This window comes from Triturus cristatus, chromosome 3_1 (assembly GCF_964204655.1).
Source record: "Triturus cristatus chromosome 3_1, aTriCri1.1, whole genome shotgun sequence".
In the NCBI taxonomy this organism is placed as follows: domain Eukaryota; kingdom Metazoa; phylum Chordata; class Amphibia; order Caudata; family Salamandridae; genus Triturus; species Triturus cristatus.
The window spans coordinates 522,502,815-522,527,411 of NC_140583.1; the positions used below are offsets into that span (position 1 = coordinate 522,502,815).

Below are 24,597 nucleotides of genomic sequence, written 5' to 3' on the forward strand. Positions count from 1 at the left end.
AAGAGGAACAATGAGGAAAAAGCAAGAGGGCCCGTAGGAGAGAGAAGTAAAGAGAAACAGAAGAGAGAGGGTGCATGTTTGTGGGAGGGACGCGTAAAGAGAGAGTAAGAGGGGAGAGTTAGAGAGAGTGAGAAAGAGAGTGGATTGGGAAGAGGGAAAGCCCGAAGAGGGGAGACAGAAGGATCGAGGCACGTGAACCCCTGATGTGTGTTCAGACATGGAATCCCGCTTCAATGTGCAGGGACCGGCAGACTTCGCTCCTCGGCTGCCCCGTTACTTCACGCGCCTCCCTGATTATTCGAACTTGTCGCAGAATTTAAAAGAGCAGGGACAGTTTTTGCTTTGCGTATGTAGGTGTGAAGTCTGTGGGAGTAAAGCAAGAACACAATTTAATCATTAAAGGCTAACGCGCCCCAACCCATTTTTTTTAACTTAGCTCGTAACTTGAAACACCGATCTATTTCACGCAGAGAACGACTTACTTCACCGAACGTCTCCCCGAGCGGGTGACCATGTAACATTGTTCACTCGCCTGTGCTATGAGGAAGGCAGACACTTCAAGATAATCCGCACAAAAAATACACATTTATGCTAGAAACATGGATCCGTCTACGTTTCAATTCAGGTGCCATCGGTTGAAGTTGAAGAAACCCGGGTGCCAGCGAGCGTCTGGCAGAGACTCCCCGCGCTTCTGGGGGCAGGAAACAGCGCAGAATCCTTCATAAACCCTTGCGGACGCACCACACCGTTTGAGATGTTTTCCGCACTTGTGTTTCTCTCAGAAGTAATTAGAAATGTAGATTGTTTCTCGTTGTTCAGTATTCTGTTTTATGTTTGATTTCATTCATTTTACTAAGAAACATACTTATTTTCAACACACAAACATGCGTTCTACATGAAAAGAGATGTAACATTCACGAAAAAAGTTATATTTCAATATTTTCTAATACTTTAACTATTCTCCTTTACTTCAATTTACAGTCAGAAAATCAGAATAATTCAAACGAAACGCGATTATTTCAATTACAGATATTTACTATAACTCGCCTAGTGAAATACACCAGCTATGAATGTAGATCTCTTTCACACAAAAGGTGAAAAATCATCAAAAATGGAAATATTTGAGGGAAACAAACGACATAATACACTGCTCTTTGTCGAACGATGTTTGACGTAAAATGAGTCAAATTTGTTTAGCTTAAAGACCAGGGCGAAAATCAAGATATGTCGTTGTTCCGATTGAAAAAAAAACAGATAGAAAAAAAGGTTGTAAATTAAAATACATTTAAATAATTGGTATTTAAGATACCGCTTTATGAAACTGATCCCCTGGTTTAAAGAGAATGTGGGTGTTTAGCTAAAGTTAGGCGCTGGTCTTGCAGCCTGTGCACGTGCACCGTGGAGTTGAGAAACGCGCCGGAGGCGGGTCGCTGTCCAGCAGACAGAGGTGCTGAAACCATGAACACCACACCGTGGCAGCGGGAAAGTAATCTCGGTTTGTGTATTAGGTCCATTTAAGCAGTCTCGCCAGTTTTAATGGAAAGATGCGATATAAATCCGTTTTATGATCAAATATGACATAATCAAACCTAATTACATTTTATGATACTACATAACATAAACTAATTTCAACTGATATAGTGTGTGTGCGTTAAGTGACGCTGTTCCTCTGTACCTGGTCTGACGTCGGATTTCTCTGGGGCAAAAACTCTCTTCCTTGTGAGCCGCTCTCACGGTAACTATAAAACTCCTTACTTGCACGCTTCTTTCCATTTCCCGGTATAGCGTAAAGGTAATATTCTGGGACGTGGAAATACCCCTCATGGCGCACTTAATTGTGTTTTGTAAAGAGAAAGGTGTCAGGACCCTCTCTTCCCTGCGCTCCTCCTGCTGTGCAAGAAAGCGCCGCTCACTGAGTGCGAAAGGGAACTTCCTCACTTCGTACAACTCGTGCACATTTTCCAGAGCTTGGAATGATTAAAGGTGTGAGATAACATTTAATCCCGGCCTATTTTTGTTCCTCTTTATTTTTGAGGTCTTTTCATTTTAAATGCATTCTAGTGTTTTAAGTTTCAACGCCTGCCTTGCCCTTAACGGGTGCTGCATTTAAGGCAGAACTGTGGAAACTACACGAGTGAAATGTAGGGCTCTAAAACTCGTTCTCCTGTTTTTTTGTGGTTTTCCCAGACATGGGGTACCCATAAAAGGTACGTCTTAGCCTGTATTTATCCCCTACACATACTCCTTATCTATCTATCTATCTATCTATCTATCTATCTATCTATCTATCTATCTATCTATCTATCTATCTATCTGTCTGTCTGTCTGTCTGTCTGTCTGTCTGTCTGTCTGTCTGTCTGTCTGTCTGTCTGTCTGTCTGTCTGTCTGTCTGTTAGTTTATCTAGCTCGGCATTTCACTGTGTGCGTATATTTGTTATCCGGTCTGTGCACTTTTGTGAGTCTTCCTGTCTCCATGTGCTTTCGGTGTGTTAAGTTTCTATCTCTGCATCTCGCTGTGTGTATATTTCTCCGTGCATTTTTGTATGTCTCTGCGTGTCTTTACGTGAGTCTGTCTGCCTTGCTAGCCCCCCCCCCTATCTTGTGTACTATGTTCCCCAGTGTCTGCAGCACTGCTCACGGCACACCTGCCCAGACCGTGACAGGGAACACCCTACAGGGCGCTGCTGCTGGGCTGTTACTGCACGTGACGCAACGCACTTCACTTCCGTTTTGAAAGTTCTTCACACGCGCACACCACTCCCTGTTCAAACTGATCGCACACTTATTGATTGTAACTCCCGATCCTTACGCCACCCATAGTGCGTTTCTAGTTTTTAGAGACCCCGCCCGCAGCACATGACATCCTGTGAAAAGGAAGCGATTCCCCGCCAGAGTGAAGGTTCACTCATGGAAGCAGCCAGGACACGTACCTGGGTAGATGTGATTACCAGTGCACGAGCACTAACCGGCTGGTGGGACCGAGATGTTTAAAAAGATCCCCACACCAGGACAGTTACCAAGACCCCCGGTCTGTTCTAGAGCGGCAAGCCTGGCACAGACACACCTGGTCGCTGTTACCCTGTGATACGTACACCAGTGCGATGCTGCATTATATGCACACCCGCCAAAAAAGTGTCTGCTTATGTGTACTTTCAATTTATTTCTTAAACACAAACCCTCGGATTGTCAATGAAACAACAAAAGAAGAAAGCCGCAGCGCTTGGTGCCAGCTGTTTCTAAAACGTTCGTGTGTTTTGTTTCTGAGGTGAGGTAGGCTGAAACACATTCTCTTGACATGGTGAGCTGTGAGCACCAGTGCACACCGGCCGGCGCTAAAAGTACACAGTTAGGAATAAGAGCCCAGGCAGCTATTGTCTGAATGTATGTCGCTAGATAGCCGGGCATGTCATGTATATTATTTTTTAAAACGAGAGAAGGAGTTAAAACAAATTATTTCTTCCAAAGGGATCATCACAGTTCATTTCTATTCCACAGGAGCGCCCCTTTTCTAAATCTGCACCTTCCACGTGACGAGAAACAGTTATTGTTTGTGACAGTTCGCATAACGTACAGTTTCGAAAATGAAAACAGTCCAAGGGTTTTGCACCTTGTGCAGAACTGAACGCAGTTTAATTAAAAATGGATGTGAATTGGTGGTACAGTGAGCAGTGGTTCACACTCTGCTAAAAAGGCAGACTTTGAACCAATCAGGACAGAGTCGCCTGGAGGGATGGTTGTTCTTTCATCAAGTTTGGTTGAAGTAGCGAACCAGTGAGCGCATTTCAATAGAGAAAGAAAGGCTTCTTTGAACAGGGGCTCGGCAAGCTGCCCTCGTCAGATACCGCCCCGGTTCTAATGGGGTTGGCACCGGTTCAAAACATTTGGGATGCACTGAACTTCGAGAACAAACAATGCCCTTCCCCCAAAACGTGTCTGGACGTCGGCTGGTCTAATGAGGCACATATGCGCAATTGCAATGTTGTATGGTTGACTGAATCTGTGTTTTTTGAATGCCAGTCTAATTGCTGCTATTTCGTTTCAAATTTACAATATCCGAAAGCTTCCTGTGCTGCATTATTGCATGCATGCGCGTGCTAGTCTGAGGAAAGGCATAGAGGCATGTTTAGTTTAATACAGCTATCAACGCCTCCTCAATCTTTCAGCACTGGCGCTGTGCATGCAGGGTATCTAGCGATGTAGCAGGGCACTGCTGCGACATAGATTTTACGCAGACCACAAGCACGAAGGCTCCCTTGCATGAATGCAGTGCGGGGCCAAGAAAAACAGTACGTTTAAGATCATGCGTGTTCTTGTTTAATAGGGGCGGGTTGATTGTCAGTGTGGTAACTCTGATTATAGACGACGAAGGAGTGTTTCGACGCTGACAAGAGCTGATGGCGGCAGGATTGATCCAAAGAAGCACAGAGTATATCTATTGCGAAGACGGCTGGTACAAAATAGCAGTACTTAATTTGTGCCGGTGGCTGCAGGTGATGGGAATCACCACTTATTTTTGGTGGGAATCACCACTTATTTTTGGGAAACGAGGTCTTATTTTTTTCATCATCAGACTTTGACCAATAGTAAGAAATAGGAAGGTAGTAAGAGGAGAAAGATGAGAAAAGAGCAACAAAGGGGGAAATGAGGAATGAAAAAGAACCACAGAGTGAGATAAAGAGAATTGAAGTGTAAGTTGGTGGAAAAAATAGTTCAGCTGAAGAGTGGACAACCCTGGTATTTGGAAACCTCAGCATTCAACAGCCATTGGCTTATACCCAGGGCACAAGTCCTATAAAAAGAAGTGGGGGGACTTGCCAAGTTAGACACTATGCAAGTGACATCATGCGTGTGTCGTCACAGCACATGACGTAGCGCTAGAAAAAAAAAATAGTGCTATTTAAATTATTCATGTAAATACTGGGACAGACCACCCCATCTGAGTCTTACAGTGTCTGCACTTATATACAGGGACAGAAGAAAGGCAATAGCATGCATCTCTTAAGTACCCGTGAAGAGATGGCAAGCTGTGTGCCTTTGTTTCCCTCTGTCCCATTTACATTTGTGTGAGGTTCCAGACCGCCTCCAGTCAAGATATTCAAACAATAGGAGAGTTTAGGCAGTTGGCGGAGGTGTGTACCCCTTGATTCTGAAATAATTGAAGAAGGTAATATCCTTATTGTTTAGTTTATTTATTTTCATTGTTACACATCGTCACAGTGAAAAACGAACAGAAAAACATCCAACACGTGTTTCGCCCGGTGGCCGGATGTCGAGGGCTTTTTCAAGGCGATCAAGTAAGATAAAGAGACGTGGTCTCTGTGGTCCTTGAGAAAGATGGGTTGCATCATTCTCAAGGACCGCAGAGACAATATTGCTTTAGCTTTATTTTTCACCATGATGAGGTGTAACAATGATAATAAATAAAGAAACTAAACAATAAGGATATTACCTTCTTCAATTATTTCAGAATCAAGAGGTACAAATCTCCGCCAACTGCCTAAACTTACCTTTCTACAATGACTTTTGGGTGTAGCCATTTGTGAGGCACGTACCAGCATCAAATTGGGTCACTACAAGGATAGCGTGAATCCCAGTTTTTACCAACACCCTGGTCTTCCTACATTCAAACAAAAGGAGGCCTGATGGCCGGCCCCTTAACTTCGGCCTGGCTGAAGGGCAAAAAAAAACCCCACCCCCGCTGCCTGCACGTTGCGGCTGGAAATGGAAAGCAGACAATGTGCAGGTGCTGCTGAACGTGTCCCGGTGTCTTACACCAGGACAAGATCAGCATATTTCTGTGGGGCCCAACTTCTTGGCAGGGGGGACGGCGTTCACCCTGTGAAAATAGTGGGTGGACGCCGTGTACCTGCGTGTACCCCCGACTCGTGCTCTGCTTATACCCAACTGTGGCCTCCATAACCCCCTCACCCCCTCCACAAAAAGAGTGTCTGCCAGGCTAAACAAAGGTCAGCCTGACAGACACTCTTCTTGTTCAGGTCAGGCAGGTCAGGCAGTCAGTAGATAGACATGGACTAAACGTGCATGAGCCTGGCTGCCTGAGCTGAACTTTGCAAGGCTGAGAATTTCACAGCCCTGTGGGCATGACCTCCACAGCCTGGCAAAATGACCTCGAGGCCCTCCCCATTGTAACGAAGGGGAGCGTCACTGATTGCCTCGGACCAGGGCACTTCAGTTTTAAGCCCTGAAGTGACCAGGGCCGCGTGTCACTTAGTGACATCTCGTCACAGAGCGGGGTCTGCAGTCCCACTGACCACATCCACCTCTGTGAAGAGTGAGGGACTGCTTTCTTTCCTCATTATCTGACCTTAGGTCAGCCAAGGAGGAAAGGCAGCAGTACCAACCCTCCTGGGACCTCCCAGGCTTTCCTCTCTACAGTGAAGGTACGTTTTATGTGTTTTTTATATTTAGTTTGTGCATGTGTGTATGTATGGATGGATGTGTATTTGTGAGTGAGTGTTATTAATGTGTGTGTGCGTTAGAGTGGGAATGCATGGGTGTGAGCAAGTGCGCATATGTGCATGGGTGGACCCTACCCACCTCCCTGATAAAAGTGCTGGCCGCCACTGCTAATACCACTGTGAGTGATAACATTCAGCTCTTTTATAAGGAGCAATTCCATACACAAAGTAATTCCCTTTAGTGACAGGAATAATATAAAACCCTCTGCCTTTTGAGTCCAAACTTTTTTTTCTTTTAGGGTTTTAAAAAATATATATTGGTAGGTGGCCCACAGATCATCAGCAATAACATTTTACAAAAACCAGGACAAACAAGCAATTGGCAAAGCCAAACACCTGGTAGCCAACACCATATCTATTGGCTATTCCAATGCTTGTTTCCCTATTTACTTATTGGCATAGTTTGTGAGGCCCTAACCTTAAGACAGCTCCAAGAGAAGATGTAGTGCTCCTAAAGGGCACTATTGGGAGAGTCTAAATTGATCTAGTCACCCTATTGTCTCAAAGGGTTATGCCTACCCACGCATTTGCAGGGGTCCTGGTTGGTGGCAAAATGTATCAACATTGAGGATGCAGTAGCGGTGCTCAGTGATGATGCCTACAGCCATCCCCATGACAGTGATGCCCAGTGACCTTAGTGCACATGGCCCACTTTGGGTGCATTTTGTGATGAATGTGATAGCTTGCAAACATTATATGTAGGTATTTTGCAATAATTACCAGTAAACATCAGGACCAGTGCATGTGATAGGATGATGGCAATGACTTTTGGTGCATCTGCCATCAGGATTGCCCTTCGATAACCAGGAAAATCTTTTTGGTATGAATATGGTGAATATTGTATTGACAATGGCTGTTGCCACAGAGAAACAATGACCTCAACCCATTTCCTTTTCTCTTCCTCTCTGCTTGCTTTCTTTGTAGGTCCTGTGTGAGAAGAATGCAAAAGTTGTCCAGAAAAAGCATACCCATGGAGAGTTTACCTGCTTGCTGTAATATAGGCTCATGCACCAAAAGTGCTTGATGGGGACATGAGAATGTCTGCTCTGCTCGAAAGCCACTCCCAGGAGAGAAACTTTGCTCCAACCATGTTAGTTGAAAACAAATCTTCTAACATGCAATGTTGTTTAATGGCAGTGGGCTGCTGCCCTTTCTGCCAAGAACCGACAATATTAGCCAGTATGCCAATCCAGGTAAGAGAAGATCTACATCTACTAATACCTTTGTGGACTAGGTTGAAGTCTTCCTGAATGTAGAGGTGTGAGTTGTCTATTTCCTTAAATCTAAAGCTAGACTTCAAACCCTGATGAAGATCTGATGGCCTGCCTTGCTGCTGACCTCGCATCAGTTAAAGCCCTATGCCAGTTCAAGGCATGGAAAAATGTGGTACTGAACTCCAGAAAGTCCCACTACTCATTACCATAGTTGAGCTGAGTGCTTCTCAAGGAAACTATAAAGTAAAGTGAAAGGTAACTGAATGGAGACGGAGCTTGGGGTACTGCGACTCAACTGCTTTGTGCCAAAAATTGACTTATTCATTTTATCCACCTTTGTAGGATCCATCCACCCTCCAACTCCATCCATCCATGGAAATTTCTAGTACTCACTAGCTTCTATCCCATATGGCGTGAACATGGCCCAATTTCCAGTCTACAATTATCTGGCTGCCAGAAGCAGTGTTTTCGAACCACACTTAAGAGTCCGCTGACATTTGCTTGCACTGCCTAATTGTAGCAGGCTTTTGACTTGCATGCTTGCCAGATGGCTCAAGAGAGACCACATGTTCCTAGTTTGTAGGATTCTGCTTATGGGCTCACACAGTGATTACTCCGGTGGATCATTCACCTAGTTGTCTAACCCACATCAGTACAGAGAACTGTTCATCCTGACTGTGGAGCAATTGGCCCAGAACTGGTAGGTCCTCCATGTCAATGTCATATGATATTAAAGATTTAATGGGCTGTTGAAATCTAACCCTAATGTGAGAGGCAAGCACATCTTCTTGGATCCATTGCTGATCTTCACAGGAAGTCACATCACTGGATTTCCCATCACCCATCTTCACAGGAAGTGACATAACTGGTTTCCCATCAAAACCATCTTTAAAATAAGAAGTCAAGCCAGAGCACTTAATTTCCTATTGCCATCAGCATAGGAAGTGACATCACTGGATTTCCCATCATCCATCTGCACAGGAATTGACATGCTTGATTTCCTTTCAAAACTGTCTAAGAAAGAAGCCAAGAAAGAGGACTACATTTTCCATTCCCATCTACTCAGGAAGTGACATCACTATATTTCCTATCATCCACCTGTACAGGAAGTGACATCACTGTATTTCCTTCATTCATCTACACAGAAAATGACATCACTGGTTTCCTACACTTGATACCCTGCGCTCCTTCCTCCTCACAGGATCTATTTAATCTATTTTATGTGGCTGCAGCGCAAATGCATACTACTGGGACGCCAATGGTGCACCAAAGGCTAGTCCATTTGTGCCCTTGCAGGCCAGGACCGAACCCAGTGTCAGGAACCCTGGTTCTCCCCCTACTCCATATACAACAACTTTGACCATCAACCAACCACCGGCACCTTCGCAAATCACCTTCCCATCATGGTTGATAAACAAACTCTGATCAATTGGCTGGCCTCATCACTGTCTGAATTGCAGCTACCATGAAGACTATCCACTAGGGGTCTACATCTGACCTCTGCTCCCACCATATCTACACCAAAGGAACCTACTGATTAGTGAAGAACTAACAGCCGTGCTTAATGCCTCCATCAACTCAGCCACGTTACCGGACACCTGGAAACATACCACTGTCATGCCCACGTTCAGGAAACCATCTGCAGATCCAACCATGCTTTCAAACTACAGACCCAACTCCCTCCTATCATAACTAGCAAAGGTCTTAGAGAAACTAATCACCTGATGCCTCACTGACCACCTCAGCAACCACCAGATCCACGACCACACAGACCTGATTCAGGCATAACTACAGTACAGAAACAGCATGCCTCAATACCACAGACAACATCCAAATAATCCTTGACAGAGGATACACAGCAGCCTGAAATCACCTGGACCTCTGTGCACCATTTGACATGGTCTCATATCTGATCCTCATCAGGCACCTTTATGAGATTAGCATCCAAGGGTCCGCTCTCCTCTGGATCTGCTCTGTAATGACTAGAACACAAGCAGTCAGCCCGGCACCTTGCTCCTTGGAAGTCCGCAAACTCATCTGTGGAGTGCCTCAAGATTCATCGCTCAGTCCCACCCTGTTGAGTGCATATAATATCCCTCAGGCCAACGTTATCCATGCACACAACATCAACATCCTCTCCTGAGCAGACGACACGCAACTCATACTCTCCCTCTTGGACAAGGCCCTCAACACAAGAGAAAAATTGACTGTCTGCATGACAAATGTCTCTAAGTGGATGAAAGCTAATTATCTCAAGCTCACTGACAAGACAGAAGTAGTGAATGATGTAGGGGAACTCGACAATCATGACTGGATGGAAGATAAAGTGCATCTGAGACGCTTGGCTATTCCTCTTAACCTCAGGCTCATACACTTTAACTATTTCCACCATGTATATTATAGCCCGGATAGGCTGTGAAAGGTGGGGCAGTCTGTATTACCAAACTACCTACGTTGCGCGGACCTGGATGGATCCTTATTTCACTCTATTTGGGCCTGTCCTGTTATAGCTAGTTACTGGGACTCCATACACAATACTATTACACCTATTACACCTCTCATACACAATTCCCCAGCACTGGACTCCCGGGTGGCCCTTCTTGAGGTCATAGAGGGGTGGGCCCCCAGCGGATACTTGGACTACTGGCAAGCATTGAGTATCTAGAAGGTAAAAGGAATATGGCTAGATGTTTTCGATTCCCTGTCTTCCTCCTCCTCGTATCTGTCTGGTCTCATAGTATGGACTATTGGTGTAGAAGTGAAAAAGAAATATATAAATGGAGAGGATGCGTAAACAAGTATCAAAAGCTCTGGGGCCTGTGGCTCTCCAGTCCTTCCCACAACACTGGTTAAGGCTCTTTATCTGTATTGCAACATGGCATGCTAAGATGGGGGTATGTTTGCTATGATATACATCTGCAGTTAGGTATATGTACACACAATATTGCCTTGTATTGTGGTCTTGTTTGCTGTATCTGGTTCATCAGGAATCTACTGAAACAATAACAGATACATTAAAAAACAGACAGAAGTAGTGGTCTTCGGTGAGAACACCTCCCCATGTGACTCCAACTCGTGGCCTGCCGAACTCCAACCCACACCACGTCAATAACCTCGGAATAATTATTGACAGCAACCTGGACATGATGGCAGAAGTCAGCACCATCACTTCATCCTGCTTCCACACTCTAAAACTGCTGAGTAAGATCTTCAAATGGCTACTAAGCAATACTAGAATATCTGTCACCAATGCACTAATCACCAGTATGTTGGACTGTGGGAACACCATCTATGCCAGGATCACACTTAAACTCACTAGAAGACTACAAAGCATTCAGAACTCTACAGTAAGACTTATACCCAACCTCCCAACAGAACTCACATCACACCACAACTCAGGAAACTACATTACCTCCGATACACAAACGCTCTCAATTTAAACTCCTCATACAAATTCAAAGCACTACACAACTCAGGCCCCACCTACCTAAACAGTCGTATCTCCTTCCACGAACTACTCAAACACCTCCTCTCCACAGGACTCCTCCTCACCCACATCCCACTCATACACATAACCAGATCCGTAGAAGCGTTCTGTTACATTACTCCTAAAGCAGGGAACAACCTCTCACTCTGCAACATAGTCTCCTTCTCTCTTTTTGAATTCCACAAGAAGCTGAAGACCTGCCTTTTCAATTAACCATCCTACCATAGGAAGGGCTCGTTACACACACCTCTCAGCACCGGGATACCCTTCCAGGTGACAAAAACATGTTTCATAATAAAACTATTTGTTACCTCCCTGTGATGTTCCAATACACAACTCATTGCATATTAATATTACACATCAATTCTCTTAAAACTGTTGATGCGGTGTTTCAATGGGTTTAGAAATTGTTCACACCACCTTCATCAGGACATATCATTTAAAACAATTATCTTGTGGTCATTATTCCTCCTGTGCTTTATTTTTTATATATTGCAATTCCCTCAGGTTTGTCAGGGACGCCCAGGGTTAAAATGTCTTTTTCTTTTCTTTCACTCACACTGGTACAACATTATTGGTACATCATATGGATGTATTACATTTTTTAGTGTGAAACATGCTTTTTTACATATAATATGATGTTTTTTTAATTGAGATCATTATATAGTGTTGTTTTTACAATAATGAGACAGAGAGTGACATTTCATTGGTATGAATGCTAAAACTGCTTTAACAGGAAGGTGTGTTTTCTTCTTTAAGGAACGCTTTCTGACAAAACCTTTTTTTCTTCGAATGTTATAACCCCATCTCTTTTAACTCTCCCTTTTTCCGTTGCCCAAATGTTATTGACCCTTCTTTCTTTCTCTCTCTCTCTGTGTATCTCTCTCTCTCTCTCTCTCTCGTTCTATCTCTCTCTCTCACACACACACATAAACTATATGATATCCAATGCAGACCAGAATCTACTGACATAATGCCATGACAGAAGAGGGCATTTTGGGAGCTTAAAATGTGTCCCAGTGCTGTGTTTGGGAATAGTCCCACTGCCCTGTAGTGCTGGGAGGGGCGGCAATTTACCTTCTCATGGTCTGGCTTGACAGCGCAGCTGTCACCAAACAATTATGTGAGTACCAGTAGAGAGGGACTTTGGCTCCGCCCGCATGTAGGTAGCCAGGAGTACATATTTCAATTGGGCAAAAGTGGTGTGCTTACACAAAAGAAGTGTTGCATTCTACCAGCTGTGATATATTTGTTCATTTATCCAGCTGACTGAGCTTGAATGTTCAGGGGCACACTCATGACACTGAAATGCTGTAAAATTGTCTTAGATAACTAGAGAATTTATGGTGTTTGTATTTCTCTGGCAGCAGCACAGATGAGAGGAGGGTAGCCATTACCCTACATTGATTTTTAGGTCTGGCTTTGACAATGCAACTCTCACCTGATCTTTTAACCTACACAAGTAGTTTTCTACAGTTCTTTGCTTCCTCACAAATACATATGCTATTTACTTGTAATGTTTCTAAATACAATGCAACATTAATTTAAAGCCTGAACTATTGACATTGCCAGTGATTGTTTTCTTGCTGTGTTTTCTCATTTCCTTAATGTTGGAAACCCCAGGGTGGGATTTGTTGTGTGGGAAAAGAAAATGATCTTGCCTAACATGGGTTGTTGTGTTTCCTCGATAACATGAATATGACTGCATGGAAACACAATTCACTGTAGCCTCATGACCTTTCCATAATGGGAAATTAAAAGCTGGTAAAATGTAAGAACACTTGCCTTGGCCAATTTTACAGACCTTCTTAGGGCTTCATGAAGTACCAAATTCCTTCACTAAACAGGCATGACTAAAAGTTCAGTAATCTGCAGAGCTGATATTCGAACAGCTAACACTCATTCGAATGATGATTCAGAAAAGGATCTGGAAAAGGGCCTACCATAGTGGGTGGGCTAGACAGGCATCCTGGTTTGAGAATAGTGAAGACATGGGATGTGAACTTGCCTATCGGCTCCAAGATCGCAATTCCAAGAATGTTATATCTAGTATCAGGAGTCCTTCAGGCCAAGTTGTGTTGGCTACCAAAGAGATTTTGGCTATTTTTCATGAATTCTACACAGCTTAATACTCAGAGGATATACAACTTCTGCTAGAGGGGGTAACTGAGTATGTGCAGGGGGTGAATTTGCCAACTCTGACAGCCACCCAGTTGGCAGTCTTGGGGGCACCTGTCACGATAACGGAAATCAGGACAGCTCTATTTCAATTGCCATCTGGGAAAACGTCTGGTGAGGTCTCTGTTCTGACCGAGTAGTCAGTCGGGGAGAAACTGTAATGATTTAATCATTTTACCGTGTGCAGTATTTGACTCATTAAGTGATGAGGCCTGCTTAATTTGGCTATTGCTACTATTGGCAGTTTATTTTGCATCAGATACTAACCAAGCTATTTAATACTGATCAGGCTGTTTAACAGGAGACTAATCTTGATTATATTGGGAAACCTTTGGTTTGGGAGCTGTGGACCCCAAGAAGAGGGTGTATCTGTGTTGAAGCCTTTATTGCAAATGGTGCGGCTGCACCACTGTAGGTTGCTCAATTATTTTTTCACTACTGTCCTGATGAAGGCCCGCATGCAAGGGCTCAATCCACCTCATGCAACCATCGGGTCAAAACATCAACATTGATTTTCTAGCCTGGATTGAATGTATAGTCCCCATGAACGATGTGTTAGGATTCAGCTACCACCATCTCTGACATATGCACTTTTGCCTTGGAGCAAAAAATTCGCTCACTTTGGGAGTAGATGATATGTTTAATTTAAAATAAAAGGACTCTGGGTTGGACCTATTAAAATCTGTAAACTTCTTTAACAGAGTTTTAGAGCTGCCTTCCAATCAAGTTGGGCAATGTTCCCATTGTGTGTAATTAAAAACATTTCTAACTGTATTAGCTTTATGCAGGAAATGGTCTCCAAAGTGCTGATAACAATATAAATTGGCATAATTATCAGTATTTAAATACAAATCATCAGCATCAAAGGCAGCATAATACTTCAAATCTGAAAATAAAGATTGTATTGTTTTCACATCCCAATCATTTGAACGTATGTTCTGTTTCACCACATCTCCCATTGAAACACGGAGTATATTTGGAACATTAATAATCTCTGTAGGCCCATGAATCTGGAAATCCACTGCATCCCAGACAATGCCATCAGCGACTGGAAAGGCAGAGATGTTAACAAAAGTCTGGACTTGTTTCATGATGTGAAAAGACGAGTGGGAAGCTAAAGTTCCAGTCACCGACTGAACAGCAGAGCGTTCTGGCAAGTAATGTCCATTGATTGGTAAGAAAAAAACTGTCACAAAGCCAACGGATATGAACAGAAAAATTTGGATCTGCACCATCCAGATATATGTACAAGGAGCGACCACATAAGTCTGTTTGAACCAGGGGACAAAAATACTAAATTTTGTAGGGTCAACTGATGAGTTGGAAGTCGAGTCAAAAGAAAAACGTGAAAAAAGGGTAGTTGGTAGCAAATAAGGCAATGACTCGCTTGTGGGATAAGCATATACAGTTTCCTCAGTACAGGCAGAGGCTGGTGGGGTAAGCAAGGGATCAGTGACAGAGTTCATCTCGATGGCAGTGTCACGCTGTGTGTTGTCAGATGTGCCAAACACAGGATTCCTGGATATTGTTGGACATGATGCAGCTGGTATTATACTATTCAGGATCAGCCAGATGTTGTAGCTTGACATTGTCCACTGAGATGTATCTGTTGTCTTTACGACCAAGAAGTGGTGGTAAGATGACTGTACGAGTACCCTTCAAGCCAAGCACTGGAACCGGTGCACGATAAGAGGGGCCAAATTCTTCTTTGTTCTCCACCTTCTCTCGGACCAGATCTCCAACTTTGGGTAGCCAGCCAACTACCGGAAAGTGTAGTGCAGCATCAGTGGCAGAGGGTAAATGTTCTTTTGCAAGACTGTCACGGATTTCTTGTAAGTACTGTAACATAGTAGAATGATTATCTACGTCAAAGATTGCAGCTGCCGCCACCATGTCTAGACCATTAAGGTCCGGAACAAATATTTTTATGCCAAAGAGCATTTTGTATGGGGTCCGCCCAGCCAGAGATCTTCTAGGGAAATTATTAAGTGCACGTTGCACGCTGTACAAGTGGGCTAGCCAGTTCCTGCCAGTACCTAAGACTCTAGCTGTCAAGGATTGCTTTAAGTCACGGTTCATTTGCTCCACAACCAAATTGCCCTCAGGCTTGTATGGAGACGAAAATTTCAACTGTACCCACAAAGACTTCATAGCATCCTTATATGCCTTAGAGGCGAACGCTGGACCCTGGTCAGAATGGAAGATGCCACACGCAAAAATTCCCACAAAGACATGCAAATCCCTGATGACACTTCGAGCGTCAGTACTGCGTTGTGGCCAAACCCACATGAAACGTGTGCACGAATCAACTGCAACTAAGATGTATTTATAAGCAGTATCTGAAGAAAAAGGACTGCAGTGATCAAGATATACCCAGGCGAAAGGCTTATTAGAAATGCAGAGTTGCGTTAGTGGCAGTAGAGGGTTTAATCTGTTGACAAATGTAACACGAAAGTACATAATTACGGGTCTGTTTATATAAACCACGCCACCAGTAACATTGCTGCAAAATAGAAACCGGCACTGACACCCCAGCATGCACCGAAGCCATGCCTTCGTGAGCGGCTGCTATCAATGAAAGTCTGCGGTCAGCGTTGGGAATTAACCTGTCACCAACGTCATTAATTCTTACATACGGAACCTTGTCGGGACTTAAATGATAAGAGTACTTTGAAGGGAACCCTTGAGGGTAATTACCACCCATCTCAGTAGCAGTGATTGCTGCCAAGATGTCATTATCAATCTGACTCATGGATCTTGTAACGGCTGCAACTAGACACGTGGCTACTGCTGATTTGGCTGCTTCATCAGCCAAACTTTTGCCGACCCCGTGTGCCCCCACACGTTGGTGGCCAAGAGTTTGTATAACATGTGAGTGGCAGACGTTGTTTAAGATCTGCCAGTCGAACCCAAAGCACTTTATGCTTAATTGTGCTGCCCTTGGAATCATGGTAGTCATTCTGAGACCAAAAGAATAAGTTGTCATTGAAAGCTTGAACACAGTAATAAGAATCACTTACTATTAGAGTAGTCACATTAGGATCCACAAACTCCAGTGCAACCACCAAAGCGCGCAACTCGGCCAATTGAGCAGTACAGTCTCCTAATGCCTGTGTATGCACAACACTGGATTTGAACTCACTGTTCACCATGGTACCTGCCACAATTGCACAGGCCGCTGAATACACATGTTTAGAAACTGTTGCCTGTTGCGCTGAACCATCGGCGTAAATGATACAATCATACTCCTCAAGCGGACGCATAGTAGGAGGATGAACAAATTCATACTGCAAAAACTCCTGTGTCTGTAGCGAGGAGTCAAAGATAAATATGACATCAGGAGATGTCAAAGAAGTAGCCCACTGTATCCAACGTGGATGCAAGGCCTTTGAGTTCGGTACACTTGCCTTCGTCACTGCATCAAGTGCAGGGTAAGGTGTCACCACCAAAATGCATTTCCCCCGTGCCAGTGCGCGCTCTTTCAAGATCACCATCTGCACATCTGTCAAGACCTTTTCAACACTGGAAAATCGCATCTCAGCTGAAGTGTATAAATGTGATTTTTAAGCAATAGGTCACCTTCATTAAACGTCAAGTAAGTGAATCCCACTGCACCTGGGACGATTCCAGAGTATTTAGATTCAAGAAGATAAGACTGCAAGGATTGCAGGATAGTTAAATGTTCCGGAAGCCAGCAGGCTTTAGAAAATGTTGGTTGTATCAAGGCATAAAGAGGCTTAATACGCTGGGCATATACGGGAATGTAAGTACGTCCGAAGTTCAAAAATCCCAGCAAAGATTGTAGTTTTTTCATGGTTGCTGGAGGTCGCAAACGTGCTCACTTCTCCAGGAAGTGAGGCGCTAAGCCTCTACCTTCATTATTGAGCTCATAGCCCAAAAACAACACTGTGTACTCCGCAATGTGTGATTAGCAAAGTTAAATTTGTAAACATAGTCCGAAAATAATGAACAATGATGCGGTCGACTCGGCAAAGATGGGGCCATAGTTCATCGTCCGTGAGATAAATATCATCAACGTATAAGTACACATCTGGGTCAATGCTGTTCAGCAAAGAGACAACACGGGCGGCGAAAACAGCTAAACGCCTAAATTGTTTTTGTTTACCACCGGCGGTAAATGCGGTCCATTGACTGCATGCCGGGGACAGATTGTGACTGAAAAAAGCCATTGGAAATGTCAAGTGTAGTTTTATATTTCTTACGAACAAGACAGTTAACAAGAGCAGAACTTTGGGTATTCTGTACCACAAAAGTGCGACAATGAGAGTTCAAATGCTGGTAATCTAAAACTATGCGGCACGACCCATCGGGTTTGGTAATGGTAAAAAGAGGGTTATTCATCGGTGACACACAAGTCTCAATCACTCCTTGATACTCCAACTGTGTCAAAATTTCAGAAACGGGACCTTTCGCTTCCTGTCGGAGGGGATATTGGGGTTGAGGCTGTGGCATGGACCGCAATGGTATCTCATGGGGCGGTGAGTCTTTGTCCCAGTCCACATGAGTGTGGTACAAAGCTGGTGCAAGCACCAAAGCCCACTCTTCTGCAAAAGCTCTTGCATGCTCCTTGCAGACGTGTTTCAAAAAACTCAGAAGTATCACCTCCTTCCCTTTTGGAGCTGCAAGAACAAAAGGTGGGGGCCAATCTGCCTCTGCTAATAAAATGTCATAAGAAGAGGTCAGAATTTCCCAAAAAATCCCTTTAATGACACGCTGTACGTCACCTTCAATTAAAAGAACTATGTCATATAGTCTATCAGGGGGAGCCACTCCAGTGTCAGCAGTTTCAATTGTAATGAAAGTGTCATTTGCTGTCGCCTCCAGATATGGACGCAGTGCTTGCCGCACTATTGTAACTTCTGCTGTGCTGTGAAGCCGTGTTACTGCCCAAGTTAAATTCTAGAGGTGGGTTCTCACCGTCTGTGGCGTATCTCGCTGTTAAAGATGCAACTTTCTTTTTCTAAAACTGTGGGCGCTGACGCAGAAAATTGTCTTGTTTTGCTTTCCCGTCAGTCTGACGAGGCTGCTCACGTCCTTGTGGGGCACCTCGACCTCTGCCGCGCTCCTGGCGTTCCCCTCCACCGACTTGTCAGCCTGATGTTTCCTGTAAAGAACGAGGAGAACGCCGATCAGGAACCTGAAACCGGTCAGAAGACCTAATTCTCTAGCGGTCGCGAAAATTATAAGTGCCCTCGGAAGACTCGGTGGTCGGTGACGTGGCACGCGACCCCTGTTTCTGTTGTTGCTTTCCCTGTTTCTTAGTCCACCAATTCTTTTTATTAAAGATGGGACACTCGTCTTTTTTGGACTGAGTTTTCAGTTGTGTTTGCGGTTGAGCTGATATCTTAGCAAAAGGCTTAACACCCAAACTATTGCATCCAATGGTCTTATAAGCCTGAGCAATAATCTCCGGCAATTCGCGTGGCCTGTGACGCTCTGGGACTAGAGCCAAAGCATTGGCCACTTGAAAGTTTACTGCATCTCCCTTAACATTATCAAGGATTAGATCAGCAACTATGTCGAACACCCCAACCAATCTCATCCCCAATTCAACAGTCGCCTCTGGGCCATGCTCATCTTGAACACTCTTAATCACGGAGGGGAGTACAGTCATTGAGGGAGTGCCGAAACATTTCGCATACACTGCTGCAAACACCTTTCCCCAATTACTTCAGGTATTAAGTCTTTCTGCAAACTAGCTGTCAAAATCCTGTGTTTCTCCACAGGAGAGGTATTCAGAAAAACTGCCTCCAGCTGCTCAAATGTTTCAGCAAGCCAATAAGGTAAATCATCCTTATTTTGAGGACTCTTGCCCATTACCTAATTAACCAATACAGGACTATTAGTCACACCGCCAGGTCCAGCTGGCTGCGCAGCAACCCCAGGTGGTCCCACCTGGATGTTGTGCATAATATATCGTACAATAGCTCTATGCACCCGTATCAAAGAGGTGTGCATCACGCGGAGTTCATCCACTCGAACTGTCAGATAACGTGGGTGTGGGGTGTACCCAGCAAAAAACGGCCATGTGGCCCTATCGATAGATAAAGGGCCCAAATGGATCGGAGTCACTGGGTGTGGGAGGGCACCATTAAACCTTAAAATATGGTGTTGCCTTGCCGAGAGCGGAACTTCAAGATTTGTATAGGGCCAATAATTGTGAGGAAGATTCGACGGAGTGTAAGTATGGAACAAATCATCGTCCCCATTTACCGCTTGAAAGGTGACGAATAAAACACTTCAAAGTGTTGTGTTGGATCAGCTTCCGACACCTGCGTCAGGCACCCCATATGCTGTCAAATGCTGATGGAGCGCCGTGCGACTATGCGCCGGTGTGAGAAGTTGGCCTGGTATATGCTGTCCACTAGTTATAAGTGGCACCTTGTACCAGTCCAAACAACCCTTATTGATGAATAGGTTTAAAGACAACCTTTAGTGAAAGCTATCCTAGTGGTAGGTATGGAGAGCAGCCTTCAGGCTAAGTCTTGAAGGAGTGTAAAGCAGCTTGGTTTACCAGATTATAACCTCTTGAATCACTAAATGAAAGGAGAACCACACAAGATATATATATAATATATGTATTTATTTCTAAACACTCACTATAATTCTCTTTATGAGATTAGAGTCCAAGATACACAATAATACAGTTCTAAAACAACAGTAAATAGCACAATATACAATGGGCCCCGGGGGGACCAAACCATATATTAAGAAAGTGGTATAAGAACCACGACTTGACTAGACACAGTGCCTAGCACACGTAGAATCGCTGATACCCCAAGGAACCACCCAAGGTAGTGGCACAGGAGACCCATGGGGGACGCGTGCAGTGTGGGAACACAGGCGCGAGTCCTATACTATTCTATGGGCAAGTCGCGGTTGGAATTTTAGAAGATAAGGTCACTTAGGAGAGGACTTTGAGCAAACCCCTTTAGACTTAGGGGGTTCTAGGGCCAACACCCACGGGAGCACTGGAGTACTCGAGTTACCTCACCCAGGGAAGCAGGGGTGTCGGGAATCATCGATGATTTCAATGGCGATCTGCTGCAAAGTGCTGCTGCCTGGAAGAAGAAAAGTGTCCGGTGTGATCAAAGCCTGGATCGAAGATCAGTAGAACCTGAAAGCAGAGGCGGCAGAGTCTGGGTCACTTGCCAGTGACCAGGGGCATGATAGACGAATGCCCACCGATGTTGGGTGTTTCAGGTGCGAAGAGGTGAAGCTTGACTCTGCAGCCACGAGGACCAGGAGGTGTCGACGACAACCAGGTGCTGGATTCGAGCTGTCCCACAAAGGATGTCGATTGCTGCGGTGTCGGTGCTCAGATTGAACCCAACAAGCCTTGGCAACAGCAACCCACCAGGAAGAGAAAAGATGCTTCGGTGCGGACCAGCAAGGTCCTGGGGACTCCCCAAGCAATGGAGAGTCAGGGCACATCTGGAACAACCAGGTAAGCCCAATTAAAGTTAGAGTTGCCGTCACAGGAACCCACCAGTCGACGGACCTGGGATTGCGAAGGGACCTCGAAAGGAATCACTCAATACTAGCCCATGGGACACTCGGTGAGTGTAGGCCAGTAATCTTCCGTGAAGACACTGCTCAGGGTGTGGACTACAAGTAGCCCAAAGCATCACCTCAAGGATCGACGAGAAGCATATGAACTTGCAAATGTGCACAGTGTCCAGGGGTTCCGTTTCCACGGTCCCCACGAGGGCTATGGGTCTCAGCTTTGCTGGGAGCTTGGGTCGGCCTCTGGGAAGTCTGAGAACCCACCTCCTGTGTTGCAAATTCTTCGGAGTCCGGCGGGAGCTTCGGAGATGCAAACTGGTCAGATGCGTCGTAGGTGCCTGCCTTGCAGGGGAGTAACTCCTTTACTCCAAGGGAGATTCTTCAGTCATCTAGCGCCTTGTAGATTGTCGAAGTTCCAGGATTATATGTCAGAGTTTCGTCCCAGTAAATCTAAAGTTCTGTAGCCAGGGGTTCCAATCTTATACCCATGGAAGGGGTCGGACAAACTGTAGGGAACCACCTATGGGAGGATCAGGAAAGAGGGGTGACTACACCCATTTCCTTTGTCCAGTTTCACTCCAGAGCAGGGGCAGGTAACCCCTGCAACTGGTTTGAGCTGGACTATGCACAGGGACACCAAATGTGCCCCCAGTGCAGACTTCAAAGCACTCTTGGAGTGCACCCACCCAGCCCCAATAGACTAAAGCCTGTCTGGGAGGTGGTTACACCTCCCTGTGACACGAAACCTATTGTCCAGGCCTCCCCTGCCGGAGTTTCGTCCAGCAGCAGGAGGGCAGACACGTGTCTGTGGCTGGCAGCATCCATTTTGTGATGCCAGGGTCTGTTAAGCTGGTACCAGGTATACCGGTGCTGTCATGGTTCTCCCTGTAGAAGGGTGGGATCATACTTCCACACCAGTTACTGGTGTGGGGGTATGATTCCAAGTTGTTCGACACCAAACACAACATGTTTCCATGCAGCCATCCCACAGTTAGCATTTACCGCAAGATTATAGTGCACTTAAGAGTATATGGTTTGGCTGCATCACAAACAACCCCGGAATAAAAGCTCCGAAAGCTGCAGAGGGGCTCTGCTCATGCATGGGCACCAGCTCACATGAAACCCAGCACCCTGCCTTCAGGATTGTTAAGGCCTGCCATAAGGGGGACTGATAGGTTTACATGTGCTGTGATTTGGAGAGATATAGGAAACCTATATCTCAATAAGGGGTGCATACACCACCTTACCCAGGCTGCAGTAGCAGACCTGTGGTGTCAGTTTGGAAGGCTTCCCAGGGGTGGCACAATACATGCTGCAGCCCCAGGTAGGCCTCTGGGGTACCTATGCCCTGGGTACATAGTATACCATATACTAGGGACTTATAAGGGTACCCCAGAATCCAATCTGGAGTGTACCTAAAGTACAGGTAATCAATTTAGAGAGGAAGCAGCTAGTCTGGGGTCCTGGTTAGCAGGGCTCCAGCCAGACTAAAGTCGAAAAACAGTGAAACATCAGAAACAGATCCTACTCTCCTTCAGCCGGTATATCGACTTCAGCAATGAATACAAAGAATGTCTGGCAACCTAATGCGCGGCAGCACAATAGAGGGTATCTATGAAAAGAAAATACCTTTTAATAACATCAAGCTTGAAGAAACCTATAAAACATCAATATAGGAGGTATAACCGTCACACCTGTTTCCGGAAACAGGACCGAGGGGATTGTGGACAAGCACAAGTACTACTCAAGTGTCTCGCAGATAAGAGCCCGACCAAACGTTGGGCGCCATGTTGCAGGGATTCTGCACATATACAGGACTACGTGCAAGAAACCAGGACCTCGGTGTACAGTGGTGTACCAACTGCCCACCTTAGTGCCAGGAACCCCTATCCGACTAGCTATCTCATTTGTTCTCTGTACTACAGCGAAGCTACCAATGATTAGACATCCTAGAACATGCAACTCAGACTCTCTCAGTAATCGCGGGAGCAAGAACACTCTTTCATCAACTTACTCATACTTGTCCACAACGTGAGTAATCAGAGACACAGTATAGTTTAAAATGTTTATTTTAACTAACGTGCTCTATAATGCAGTACACGAGCCAATGCTAGCAGCAAAATGCATAAACTCAATATAGTGAGCATAGTTACAATTTCATAAAATATGAACGGGGATATCATTTTATAAAGCTAGTGGAAAAAGGCCTAATGTGCCTTGCCACCCTCCCGTGCTAGGAACTCGTTTATTATAACTATAGAAGACCTCTGGGCTTTGTCAGGGGAACCCCATACATCTAGGTTTAGATGCAAGGGTTTACATCTCTGGACAAATACAGCTCTACTCTTCAGAAGGATTTTCTTCAAGTGTGTTAACATGCCTACAATGCAATATTAAAAGCACCCGATTTTCAGTAGTGCACCTGTGGCAGTATTATGTCTAACATGTGTGGGACTGACCAACGCAGATTAACAGAGCACATTGTTTTTTGATCTTGAACTCGCTGTGCAGACAGAGCCTTAGAGTACAGTAAGAAAAGTGAAAGGTAGACGGTTCTCATGTGAACGAGCACAAGCAGAGGATTTGTGAAAACAATTTCATGTAGAAACGTGTGCAAAAAGAGGCAACATGGCTGGCAAGCTTATATTAACTAATGCTAACTTAGCAATGTACGCAGTGAATCCGTAACTTCACTACACTACCTTGGTGACAAGGCAAACTTGATATCTTGCAAAATAAAAACAGGATTTCCCTATGCTGCTATCATCTCTCCTCTCTTTTTTAATGTAATATTAAAACAATATTGGATCTAATCAACTTTTTTGATCTTATCCTCTACAGGTATTCAGATGACCCACAAATAATGCTTAAACTGGAAAATCCCAAAGGCATACAAAACTCTAAACACCTGAGCTGTCTCAAAGCCAAAGGTGACATAGAACAATCTCAATCTAAATGCATCACAAACCTAAAAGCTCACTTCTGAACACTGGAAAACTTGTGATCCATTAACACTCTGGCTAGGGGATCTAGGACTTCTGACAAAAGTATAAAAAAAAGTTAGAAACCATGGCATCATCATGGACTGTGCACTCTTAATGAACGCCAAAGAAGACAAACTAACCAAATAAGCATTCTACACTAAAAAGACACTTACAATTTTCCCTGTCTTGGATTTCCACAAAAGATTCAAGCAAAACATCACTCATCCTCTCAAAAGTCGATTACGCAAATGGACCGCATCACAGGATCTCTATAATTATTCATTCACATTTTTTAAAGTGCAAGCAGTTACAGACGACGAGGTGTCCTGGCCTTGGCAAGACACAAACACAGAGAGTAAACTGTTAGATTGCATCATGGGGTTCCTCTATCAGGCATGAGATGATGAGATGACACTGAGAATTCATAACTCAGCTGCAAAATTACTTCTACATCTAAAGGAGTACAACTGTGTGTGTGCACACACAGACAGACACACCCACACACGTGCGCACACACACACACACGCACGCACACACGCACACACACACACACACACACACACACACACACACACACACACCTTCATCTTCCCGCCTTGAAGGCTCTCCCTTGGTTACTGGTCACAAGAAGATCTTTACTCAGACTATTATGTATCACATATAAGACAATACTTAATGGGGCATATTCTCAAGGACTTATCGTCGAGTTAGGGGCACTTTATCGCAGC

The 24,597-nt window shown here is 44.7% G+C and overlaps 1 protein-coding gene across 1 annotated transcript in view; it reads left to right on the top strand.

Moving 5' to 3' along the window:
• Window positions 1–24,597, top strand: part of LOC146860530 (uncharacterized) — a 421,554-nt gene that overhangs the window by 368,114 nt on the left and 28,843 nt on the right. Inside the window, exon 4 of the transcript XR_014979157.1 lies at window positions 7,404–7,672. The gene's annotated coding sequence lies outside the window, so the exon portion shown is untranslated. The remainder of the gene's footprint in view (window positions 1–7,403; window positions 7,673–24,597) is intronic.